This window comes from Nicotiana sylvestris, chromosome 7 (assembly GCF_000393655.2).
Source record: "Nicotiana sylvestris chromosome 7, ASM39365v2, whole genome shotgun sequence".
In the NCBI taxonomy this organism is placed as follows: domain Eukaryota; kingdom Viridiplantae; phylum Streptophyta; class Magnoliopsida; order Solanales; family Solanaceae; genus Nicotiana; species Nicotiana sylvestris.
This window is the reverse complement of record NC_091063.1, coordinates 150,367,819-150,381,290: the sequence shown is the minus strand read 5'-3', so window position 1 is coordinate 150,381,290 and position 13,472 is coordinate 150,367,819. Positions and strand designations below refer to the sequence as shown.

The window sequence follows — 13,472 nt, the reverse complement described above, 5'->3', positions numbered from 1 at the left end:
GCTGATACGCTCGGCAGCAACACAATTCTATAAGCCACCTTTCCCACTCGATCAAGAATCTCAAACGGGCCAATGAACCTAGGGATAAGCTTGCCCTTCTTCCCAAATCTCATCACGCCCTTCATAGGCGACACTTGAAGCAATACCCGCTCACCGACCATGAAAGCCAAATCACAAACCTTACGGTCGGCACAACTCTTTTGCCTGGATGGATAGAGTACTGGGAACTATGGGCCTCCTCTAAAATAAACTCTCAGAGTCCATCCACATTAGGCACACAAACTCGACCCTGCAATCTCAGAATTCCATCATCTCTTAAGGTGACCTGCTTGGCACCTCTGTGTTGCACCGTGTCTTTAAGGACTCACAAATGGGGATCATCATACTGCCGATCTCGGATATGCTCCAATAAGGAAGAACGAGCGACTGTGCAAGCTAACACACGGCTGGGCTCAGAAACATCCAACCTCATGAACTGGTTGGCCAAAGCTTGAACATCCAGAGCAAGCGGCCTCTCACCGACCGGAATATAAGCTAGACTGTCCATACTGGCTAACTTCCTACTCAAAGCATCGACCACCATATTGGACTTTCCCAGATGATATAAGATGGTGATATCATAGTCTTTCAACAGTTCTAACCACCTTCTCTGCCTCATATTTAGCTCGTTCTGTTTGAACAAATACTACAGACTCTTGTGATTCGTGAACACCTCACATGACACGCCATACAGATAGTGCCTCCAAATCTTCAATGCGTGAATAATGGCTGCCAACTCCAAGTCATGAACCGGATAGTTCTTCTCATAAATCTTCAACTGCCGTGAAGCATAGGCAATGACCTTGCCATCCTGCATCAACACCGCACCAAGTCTAATACGAGACGCATCACAATAAACGGTATATAGCCCTGAACCTATGGGCAAAACCAATATTGGTGCCGTAGTCAAAGCTGTCTTGAGCTTATGAAAGCTCGCCTCACACTCATCTGACCATCTAAACTGGGCACACTTCTAGGTCAACATACATCGGGGCTGCAATAAATGAAAACCCCTCCACAAACTGATGATAGTAGCCTGCCAGACCCAAGAAACTCCAGATCTCTATAGCTGATGTTGGTCAGGCCAGTTCTTGACTGCCTCAATCTTCTTCGGATCAACCTGAATACCTTCCGTTAATACAACATGACCTAGGAATGCAACTTAACTCAACCAGAACTCGCACTTCGAGAACTTGGCATACAACTTACTATCCCTCAAAGTCTAAAGGACCTCTCTAAGATGCTGCTCGTGCTCCTCCCGGTTGCGAGAATAGATCAATATCATCAATGAAGACTATCACGAATGAATCCAAGTAAGGCCTGAACACTCGGTTCATCAAATCCATAAAAGCTGCTGGGGCATTTGTCAACTCGAATGACATCACCAAGAACTCATAATGCACGTACCGAGTGTGAAAAGCTATCTTAGGGACATCGGATGCCCTAATCCTCAACTGATGTTAGCCAAATCTCAAGTCAATCTTTGAAAATACCTTGGCACCCTGAAGCTGATAAAAAAAATCATCAATCCTCGGCAATGGATACTTATTCTTGATTGTAACCTTGTTCAACTGTCGGTAATCTATACACATTCGCATTGATCCATCCTTCTTCTTAACAAACAACACAGGCACACCCCAAGGTGAAACACTAGGTCTAATGAAACCTTTTTCAAGCAAGTCATGTAACTGCTCCTTCAACTCTTTCAACTTAGGCGGGGCCATACGATACGGCGAAATAGAAATGGGCTGAGTTCCCGAAGCCAAATTAATTCAGAAGTCAATATCCTTGTCGGATGGCATACCCGGCAGGTCTGAAGGAAATACCTCAGGAAACTCACGAACAACCGGCACAGAATCAATAGAAGGAACCTCAGTACTAGAATCATGAACATAGGCCAAATAGGCCAAACACCCCTTCTCGACCATACGCCGAGCCTTCATATATGAGATAACACTATGGATAGAATGGCCAGGAGTCCCTATCCACTCCAAACGAGGTAAAACCGGCAAGGCTAAGGTCACAGTCTTGGCATAACAGTCCAAGATAGCATGGTAAGGTGATAACTAGTCCAACCCCAATATGACATCGAAATCGACCATGTCCAGAAGTAACAAATCTACACGAGTATCAAGACCCCCAATCACAACTATACACGAATGATGGACTCGATCTACCACAATAGAATCACCCACCGGTGTAGACACATATATAGGGGCACTCAAGGAATCACTAGGCATGACCAGATACGGTGCAAAATATGATGACACATAGGAGTATGTAGACCCTGGATCAAACAGGACCGAAGCATCTCTATTACAAACCAGAACGGTACCTGTGATAACTGCATCAGAAGCCTCAGCCTCAGGCCTGGCTGGAAGAGCATAACATCGGGGCTGGGCCCCACCACCCTGAACTACATCTCTGGGATGGCCTATTTCTGGCTGGCCTCCACCTCTAGCTACCTGAACTCCACCTCTAATACCTCTACATCCACCTCTAGCACCTCTACCCCCACCCCTAGCTGGCGGAGCGGGCGGTGAAACACCTGGTGCCTGAACTATAGCACGGGAACCCTGCTGCTACAACTGAATACCCACCGATCTCGGACAAGCCCTCCAGATATGACCATACTCACCATACTCAAAACACCCACCTGAATGTTGCGGCTGAGGAAACTGAGACTGACCCTGGCGACCTAAATGACCACCCTGAAAACTCTGGAGCGGTGGTGCATTGATAGGAGCTAGTGGTGCACTGTAGGGATGCTGATCAGAATACTGCATATGAGAACTACGGCCACCTGAAGCACCGTGAGAAACCTAAAGTGTTGACTGAAAAGTCCTAGGAGGATGGCCCCTACCATACGAATCCCAGCCTCTAGATGAGGCACCACTGAATCTGCCTGAATGACGAGGCCTCTTGTCAGACCCCTGACTACCCCCCTGCGATAGAACCATCTCAACTCTCCTGGCCACATTAGCCGCCTCCTGAAAAGAAATCTCACTCCCCGTCTCTTTAGCCATCTGGAGTCAAATCGGCTAAATAAGTTCCTCAATGAACCGCCTCACCCTCTCTCTCTCTCTCGGTGGGAAGTATGATAAGAGCATGATGGGCCAAGTCGATGAATCTAGTCTCATACTGAGTAACTGTCATAGAACCCTACTGGAGACGCTCAAACTGCCTCCGATAGATCTCTCTCTGAGTGATAGGGAGAAACTTCTCCGTAAATAGCTGAGTAAACTGCTCCCAAGTCTAAGATGAGGATCCGGCTGGTCTAGCCAAACAATAATCTCTCCACCAAGTCTTGGCAGATCCAGATAAGCGGAAGGTAGTAATGTCAACCCCATTGGTCTCCACTATCTCCATGTTCCTGAGAACCTCATGACAGTTGTCTAGATAATACTGGGGATCCTCAGAAGATGCACTGCCAAAAGTAGTAGTGAAGAGCTTTGTGATCCTGTCCAATCTCCACAAAGCATCGGCAGACATAGCTGCTCCATCACCGGTCTGAGCTACCACACCTGGCTAAACTGCTCCAACTGGCTGAGCTGCTGGAGTCTGAAACTGGGGAGCCATCTACTCCAGAGTATGAGTAGCAGGAGTCTAGGCTCATCCTCCAGCTTGAGAGACGGCTAGTGATACAAAAAGCAAGCCTGCCAGGTGACACTCTCCATAAGGACCACTAGACAGACCAGAGCATCCTGGAGTACTAGGGTAGCAATAAACCCCTCTGGGACCTGAGCTGGGCCCACCGAAACTGTATGGGCTGGAACCTCATCATCAAAGTCAACCTGAGGCTCCGCCGCTGGTGCTGCTGCTCTAGGCTGAGCTCTACCCCTACCTCGACCTCTAGCACAGCCTCAGCCTCACCCTCTGCCCCTCGTAGGAGCTGTTGCTGGGGGCGTGAGCTGCTGATCGGTGGATGAGGAAGTGCGTGTTCTCTCCATCTACGAAAGAACAAAGTATAAATTCAATTAGCATTGAGAAACCAAACCGCACGACAGGAAATAATAAATGTGAAGTTTTTCCTAACTCTGTAGCCTCTGAGGGATAAATACAGACGTCGTCGTACCGATCCCTCAAACTCTACTAAGTTTGTCCGTGAATTGTGAGACCTATGTAACCTAGAGCTCTGATACCTGCTTGTTACTACCCGAATTTCCCACCATCGGGAGTCGTGATAGCACCTACTCGTGAAATCTAGGCAAGCTGAGTATTATAGATTAACTAACTCTTTTATTTAGCCCTTTTTAGCAGTTTAAATCAATCATGCGATCAACAGTGAAATATTAACAATAATTAAATACATGCGGAAAACATAATCTGACAACTTAGCCAAAAATAAGTACGACAATATCAAGTACATCTCTACCCAGAACCGGTGTCACAATATCACGGACCATCTACGAATACTACAAATAATTGTCTGGAAAGAAAAATACAATTTGTCTCTGAAGTAAATGAAATAGAATATAAAGATAGAAGAGAACGCCAGGGCCTGCGGACGCCTGCAGGACTACCTCGGGATCTCTGATTAGACTGAAGGCAGCCACCCAAAGCTATGGTCCAAAAGTTGACACTCCGGGATCTTCACACAGTGCGGAGTGTAGTATCAGCATAACCGACCTCATGTGCTGGTAAGTGCCTGGTCGAACCCCAGCGAAGTAGTGATGAGGCTAGGACCAGACTACCAAATAAACTTGTGCAGTTATATAATATACAGCGAAAAATAAAACAGAAATAAGCAAGTAAAGATGGGAGGGAGATATGCTGCGGGAAATTCATTTTCCAACAGTAATTTAAGAGAAAACATAAAGAACAATTTAGAATTCACAATAACAGAATAAGGAACTCGTAACCAACCAATAAGAACTTTTATTATCTATTGTTGTGGCGCGCAACCCGATCTAAATCATAAAAACGCTGTTGCGGCGTGCAACCTGATCCATATCATTTATTACTGTTGCGGCGTGCAATCCGATCCAATCATCTTATTGTTGCGGCGTGCAACCTGATCCAAACATAATATTGTTGCGGCGTGCAACCTGATCTAAACATAATATTATTGCGGCTTACAACCCGATCCACATATACAGTTTAACACCAATTACAAAGGGAGTCTTGGCAAGGGATTAATAAAGAAACAACACTATCTTGGCAAGGGAATTGACAGTAGGAGTAAATACATCTCGGCAAGGGAAAATTATCTATAACCAAACTTGTTCTAACATCTAACTTCCCCAACTAGAACCAATACTCAATCATAAGTAATTTCCACGAGAATAATCATAATTCATGCTCAACATAGAGAATCAGCAACTTAGGCATTTGTAGTATTTGTTAAGAACACAACAATTTCAATTTAAGACTCACAGTCATGATTGACACCAACGTATAGATACTCATCACCATGCCTATACGTCGTACTCAACAAGTAACACGTAGCAAATAGGACACAACTCTTAATCCTTCATGTTAAGGTTCGACCAAACACTTACCTCGAACTTCCACGGCCAACTCAAGCCTTAAACACCTCTTTTCCTTTTGAATTTGGCTCCAAATCAATTGTATCTAGACATAATCGACTTAATAACATCAATAAACACTAAACAATTCAATTCCAATGCTTAATTATAGATTTCCTATCATTTTTCCCAAAAAGTTAAAATCGACCCTGGGCCCGCTTGGTCAAAATATGAGGTTCGGACCAAAATCCGATCATTCATTCACCCACGAGTCCGAATATGTAATTAGTTTCGAAAATCGACCCCAAAATGAGGTCTAAATTCTATTTATACAAAAAGCCCTGACTCTACCCAAATCCCTAATTTTCTACCCGTAAGAACATGATTTCGGCTTAGAAATCTAATGGGTGTTAATGGAAATTGAAGAAAAATTAATCTAAGATTACATACCTATGAATTTGTGGTGAAGTTCTCTTTCAAAAATCGCCCAATTTGGAGTTTGGAAGAAGAAGTTACGAATTTTGGGTTAAATCCTGCTTCTGTCACTGTTGAAATGACTGGGCGACAGTGTTCATCGCGTTCGCATGAACACTGTCGCGATCGCGAAGAACTGCTAAATGTGGACTTACATGTTCACGAACGGTTGACCCCCCTGACCTTCGCGTTCGTGGGCCTGTGCACGCGTTCGCGTAGAAGAACGATCTTTTCCCCAGACCAGTCCCCCATTTACACTATGCATTCGCAGGAAATGGGTCGCATTCGCGTAGAGCAACCCCCAGTGCTCCGCGTTCGCGTCCCTTACCTCATGTTCACATAGAACAATTTCATCCTAGCCCAACTTTCCCTTTCGCGATCGCGTGGTAGGCTTCGCGATCGCGAAGCACATAGGGCATGTGCATCAGAAACAGCAGTTCTGCAATTTTTCTTAAGTTCAAAAACCTCCCGAGACCTATCCGAAACTCACCAGAACCCTCGGGGATCCAAACCAAACATGTACACTACCTCAAAAACATCCTACGAACTTGCTCGTGCGATCAAATCGGAAAAATAACATCAACAACTATGAATTTATCATCAAAATCATGAAATCACCTAAGAACTTCAAAAACTTTCAATTTTCTCAAATACGGTCCGATTCACGTCGTTTTAAGTCTGTTTATTACCAAATTTCACAAACTCATCTTAAATCACATATAAGACTTATACCGGGCTCCGAAACCAAAATATGGGCCCGATACAATCAAATTTTAAACACATTTTATTTCCAAAAACTCATAAATATTTCAGAATATAATTTTCTTTAAAAATTCATTTCTTGGGCTTGGGACCTCGGAATTCGATTCCGAGCATATGCCCAAGCCCCGGGTCCGAGTCACTTTACCCAAAATGTTGACCTAAGTCAACTTTAATTCATTTTAAGGTCAAAATTCATCATTTTACACAGATTTTTACATAATGGCTTCCGGCTATACGCTCGGACTACACATGCAAATCGAGGTGATGCTGAAAGTGGTTTTTAAGGCCTCGGAACGCAGAATTTATTTCTAAAACAAGTGAAAAGGTCATCACATAAAGTACTGCGGGCCTAGGCCCAAAGCGAACAATATCACTAGTGGGTTGACTGTTACATTATACTATGTACCCCATGTGCCAAAGTAAACCTTCAAGTTTTGGGAGAAATTCAAAAATAGCTAGATTTATAAGTGGTCATTCAAAAATAACCACAGTTTTAAAAGTCATCGAAATTTAGCCACTTTTCATGTAAAGATAAATCTGAACGAAAATACTATTCAAAATTCGAAAAATATATACTGGAACTCTAGTCCGAAATACCGGTCCAGCATAATATGCTGGAAGTTCATACACAGGTGCACCGAACTCCAGTAAATTATGCTAGACCGGTCTCTGTTACAACAAAATAGTGACTATTTTTCAATAACTTGGCAAACGCTAGCTATTTTTGATTGATCAGTCCGATAATTGGTTAGCCTGTGCTATTTCGACCCAGTTTTAGATCTGACGCTTTCTTCAACTCCTAGTCACTTCACTACGTACTATTCCTACTTTTTTTAATTTGTTCTTCCCTTTCTGAACATTGTTTCTCTTTTAGTTCTCTCTTCCACTTATTTGAGACAAGTGTCTACTTTTGCATAAATGTCTTGAGAATCCCAAGGTTCCACTTAAAGAAGCAATGAGTGAAATTAATAAAGCCTCATTAATGTGCAACTTGTGATTGCGAGGTACTCTTTAAAACCACATGCACGATATATAACCTCGACGCTAAGGACTCGTTTGGCATGAGACATAGGAATAATTAATTTTGGGATTATACTTGAAATGAATTTATCTCATGTTTTATTGGAATAAATCGTGGTATAACTAGTTCCGAGATTACAGTATTTTTATCTCTATGGAAGGGTGAGATAATTAATCTAAGAATAATTAATCCGGAATAATTAATCATGAAGTAACGTGTTTCCTAACTGATAGTAGTCTATAACTATGTATTTTGGCCACTATTTGCACTCTAAATTTGCACTTTACTGATGATTGAGCATTAAATGGTAGTAAATTGCTCTGATTGAGTACTTTATGCTTTGTAGGAGCAATTCCGGGCTACAATGAAGTTATGGAGCATTTTTGAGCTACTATGGAGCGTTAAAGGCCAAGTAAAAGCTTATGGAATAAATTAGGAGTTCATTCGAGGATCGAAGGAGGTTAACGCACTTAAAAAGAATAACGAAGAAGAGTGCCAAAAATTGCCCATGTGCGCGGACGCGTACTGGGCCACGCAAGTCAAGAAGAAACTGGCCAAAGTGCGGGGCCAGATGCGCGGTCACCTGCCTAGGTGCGCGGCCGCACACGACCTTTCGAGAAAAAATATTTCAGGGCTAAAATTGTAATTCCGAAGGCGAATTCCCTTGACCTATATGAAGCCCAGCTCGCCCAAAAAGAGGGTACCTTGGTTTTAGAAGACTTTTGAAGGCAAGAACATGCAAGGAACAAGACGGAAGATTCGGAATCGAGTTTTTATCTTTCTTCTTCCCTTTTTCTATTATTGGTGATGCATTCTTATATTATGGTTGTGAAAACAATTATGAGTGGCTAAACTCCTTATTCCAGGGTTTGATGAAACCTCTTGGAGGACGAATTTTTGTTGCGTTTAATATAAATTTTCCATTGGATTTTTTCTACTTGTTCAATTACGTGATTATTGTGGTTGATTGAAGGGCTCTCAATCGGCTATGCGTATTTAGTGTGTATTGCTTGGAAAAGGATACATATTTAGGTAGTTGTTGAACAACATCACTCCTAACGTATATGAGGGATCAATACAAAGGGTTTAAAGGTGGGATTAGGAATAACGAAACCTTGGTGCGGTCTTAGTAAGCGGTAAACTAGTGCTAGCTAATGTAGTTCGGAAGAATACGTTTAGTAAATTATTGTATTTTCTCAGAGAAGAATTACAACATCTAAAGTGTTCACGATCGGTAAAGAGTATCTAGGCGAATTTATAGGAGACGTAATAGAGAGGATTCCGATAAGAGGGAAAATCATAACCTTAGACCTTTCCAATCTTGTCTACAACATTTGCTTTGTTAGTAGTAAAATTACAGCTTTTTAATTACATTGTTGTTAGTGTATTGGGAAAAATTGCATTTATATATGTAAGTGACATGTTGAGACACGTGGACTGGTCAAATAGTCAAAAAATTATAATTAGTCAAGAGGCACGGGCAGCAATAGAAACGAGTAAAGGAAAAGGAAGAGACACGGGAGGACATTCGAAGGATTCAGTGCCCGTACCTATTTAAATTATTTATCAAATGGAATGGATCTGATAAAGAGCGCAGATACGAAATTTGACAGGCATTAAATACTGGATACGTTAGAGAATTTGTATTGATTATAATGATTGTGTAACGTAGCATTCAATGTCTTTAATTATTCATAATAGCCTCATTATGATTTGGGGAAAACGCATATCTTTAAGATACCTATAAAAGGGAGGTATCTGATCACTTGTAAACACGAGATACTATTGGAATATACTTTGATTCACTTATTTTTCTCCCGATTATACTCTGGTTACCTCAAATTATTTTCTTTTACATATTCTTTTGATTATTAGTAACCCGCGTTCTTCTAAATTCTAGCTTTGACTAAAATTTTATGTTTTGGTTAAACAAATTGGTTCCGTTACCGGGAATCTGATAATCTATTTTCTTTTCACTTAACCCTTCCTTGTTGCATCAATTATGTCGAATAACAATGACAACACTCAAGGAAACCAAGAGAACCAACAAAGTCAGGGAGATCCACAGAATATTAACACTCAAGTTCCTACTCTGCAAGACTCTCCATGGCAATCTCGCGAGGGTTCTCCTAATGAGTCTCAAACAAACGAGTACGCTCAATTTCAAAATGTTGAAGCTGCTGAAGAAGTTTTGCAGAAATTAATTACTACTCAGGTCAACAAAGTTGTTGAGGCGCTTGTTAACCAGTTACCTGTTGCAACACCCATACCTACTCTAAATAATAACACTATAGAAAACCCTCGTTCCGGGCTTGTTAACTTAGGCAGCGGTGCAACTCCCAGTAAATCGCAGGAGAGAGAACCAGGTAATGTTATTAATTCTGATTTACAAAATTTAGTACTAACCTTGCAGAAACAGCTCAAGGAGCAAAGTGAACGCATAGAGCAGATACCCGGGGTGCCGCCCATAATCAAAGGGGTATACATGGATAGATATTCGCAACAACCCTGGAAGCCAAGTGCTGCCTCACTCCCAATTTCAAAAAAGTTCAAAATGCCTGATATTCCAAAGTATGATGGAACAACAGACCCACGAGACCACGTGACTACATTCACAACGGGCGTAAAAGGCAATGATTTGACTAAGCAGGAGATTGAATCGGTATTAGTCAAGAAATTTGGTGAAACACTCACCAAAGGAGCACAAACATGGTATTCCCTTTTACCTGAAAATTCTATAAATTCTTTTGCTGAGCTTGCAGATTCTTTCATCAAAGCACACTCGGGAGCCCAAAAAGTGGAAAAAAGAATGGAGGATATTTTCAAAATCAAGCAAGGAGATTCAGAATTGCTTAGAGAATTTGTGGATAGATTTCAACGTGAAAGAATGACATTGCCGCGTGTACTTGATAACTGGGCAGCTATAGCTTTTACAAGTAATTTGAATGAAAAAAGCTCGAAAGCTACGAGGAGACTCAAGGAAAGCCTTCGAGAATTCCCAGCTACAACGTGGAATGATGTTTATAACTGGTATAGCACGAAGTTGAGGATTGAGGAAGATATTGTTCCACGATCTCAAAAAGAAGAAAATATATGTTCAAGATGTGCAGAGACAGAAAAAAGATCCGGTAAAAATAGGTACGAGCCCTATATAGGACCTGCGGGGAAAGACTCACGGTCAAAACAGGATAATCAAAGGCACGATCACAGATCAAGAAACAGAGAATCAGGTTCTTCATCAAGATTTAGGAACGAGCGAAACAACTATGAGTCACGGGATGATGATAGAAATTTAAAAGCGAGATTTGAAGGTTACAACTTCAACGTCAACACCTCCGAGCTCGTAGCTATTTTGAAAAGCATGGGAGATAAGGTTCGACGGCCAAATGAAATGAGATCAAATCCAAACAGGCGCAACCTGACCATTGGTGCGAGTTCCATAATGACCACGGGCATAAAATAACAGATTGCAGATTTTTACAAAGTGAAGTTGATCATTTATTAAAACAAAGATATCTTACTGAGTTGTTCAATGAGAAAGGCAAGCAAGCTTACATGAAGAACAGGCAGGAGCCTCAAAAACCACCTTCTCCCAAAAGAACTGTTAACGTTATAAGTGGGGGTGAAGACATCAATGGTATGTCATATACTGCAGCTAACAAAAGTTCTAAAGTAACTATTACCCAAGGGAAACGGGTACTACATGTTTTAGAAGAAGGCAATATTACATTCAATGATGCAGATACAGATGGCATATTAACCCCTCATAACGATGCACTGGTAATATCTTTAATTGTGCATGATACTAATGTGAAACGAGTTTTGATTGATCCAGGTAGTTCCGTGAACATTATTTTGCTAAGAGTGCTACGTGAGATGCAAGCTGAAGATAGAGTAATACCAAAGGCGCATACTCTATCTGGATTTGATAATTCCAGTGTCGTCACGAAAGGAGAGGTAACACTCACCACTTTTGCTGAAGGGGTCGTCAAAGATACAAAGTTCCAGGTAGTAGACATGGAGATGGCTTACAACATGATTCTGGGGAGACCATGGATCCATGAAATGGATGTTGTTCCTTCAACCTTGCATCAAGTTATCAAATTTCCATCGACATGGGGAATCTGTCAAATTCGCGGAGATCAACATACATCCAGGGCTATTAACTCCGTTGCAGATACAAGCACGAGAAGTGAAGGCAAATAGCAATCACAGAAGGTAGTTGAGGACATCACAACACAAACCTCAACTGAACAAGGGCGAACTGATACCATTCAAGAACCGAAAGAGAATGAAAATATCAAAACAACGATAGAGGAATTAGAACTTGTCGTGTTATTCGATCGATGGCCTGATAAAAAAGTCTATGTTGGAGCTAATCTTGACCAAGGAATGAAAGGTAAGTTAATTGAATTTTTGAAAACTAACATGGACTGCTTTACTTGGTCCCACTCCGACATGACAGGAATACCACCGGAGGTGATGACTCATAAACTAAATGAAGATCCGTCATATCCTCCTGTGAAGCAAAAGAAAAGAAAGCAGGGAACTTTCAAGAATCAAGTGATTCAAGAAGAAGTCCAAAAATTGCTAAAAAATTGGTTCCATTCGAGAGGTAAAGTATCCTAACTGGTTAGCCAATACTGTTGTGGTGAAAAACGGTAAGTGGCGGGTTTGCGTAGATTATACAGATCTTAACAAAGCCTGCCCTAAAAATTCTTTTCCACTACCACACATAGATCAATCGATTGATGCAACTGCAGGTCACGAATTATTAAGTTTTGTAGATGCATATTCAGGTTATAATCAGATTAAAATGGATCCGGGAGATGAAAAAACTTTATTCATAACAGACAGGGGGACTTACTGTTATAAAGTAATGCCCTTTGGTCTAAAGAATGCAGGTGAAACGTATCAGAGGTTAGTTACCAAAATGTTTCAGGAATATTTAGGAAAGACTATGGAGGTATATATAGATGATATGCTTGTTAAAACTTAGTACTCAAAAAATCACATATCACACTTATCTGATACATTTTCAATTTTGCGCAAATTTAATATGAAGTTAAATCCCAAAAAATGTGCATTTGGCGTTGCATCAGGTAAGTTTTTGGATTTTCTTGTTTCTAACCGTGGAATTAAAGTGAATCCTGCACAGATTAAAGCCATTGAGGAAATCCCTGACATACTTTCAAACAAGAAAGAAGTTCAAAGATTAACAGGGAGAATTGCGGCCTTGGAAAGATTCATCTCTAAATCATCAGAGAAGTGTTTTAAATTCTTCTCAGCCCTTAAGAAGCAGGATCATTTTGAATGGAATGGGGAATGTCAACAAGCACTTAGGAATTTGAAAACGTACTTATCAAATCCACCTTTGTTGGCAAAACCAAAGGCTGGGGAAAAGCTACTCCTCTACATTGTTGTTTCGGAAGTGGAGGTAAGTGTTGTTTTGGTCCGAGAATAGCAAGGTAAATAATCCCCTATCTATTACGTAAGTAAATATTTGTTAGATGCAGAGACGAGGTATCCTCAGTTAGAAAAACTTGCATTTGCGTTAATCATGGCATCTAGAAAGTTAAGACCTTACTTTCAGTGTCATCCTATTGTTGTGGTAACTACCTACCCTTTATGTAACATATTACATAAGCATGAGTTATCAGGTAGGTTAGCTAAGTGGGCAATAGAGTTAAGTGAATACGAAATTGCAT

General features: G+C 41.3%; 1 long non-coding RNA gene across 1 annotated transcript in view; it reads left to right on the top strand.

Annotated features, from left to right (window-relative positions):
- LOC138872638 (uncharacterized) overlaps positions 1-8,731 on the top strand; it is a 34,221-nt gene extending 25,490 nt beyond the window's left edge. The window contains exon 2 of the long non-coding RNA XR_011401116.1: positions 8,111-8,731. This is a non-coding gene — a long non-coding RNA (uncharacterized lncRNA). The remainder of the gene's footprint in view (positions 1-8,110) is intronic.
- Positions 8,732-13,472: the final 4,741 nt, after the last annotated feature.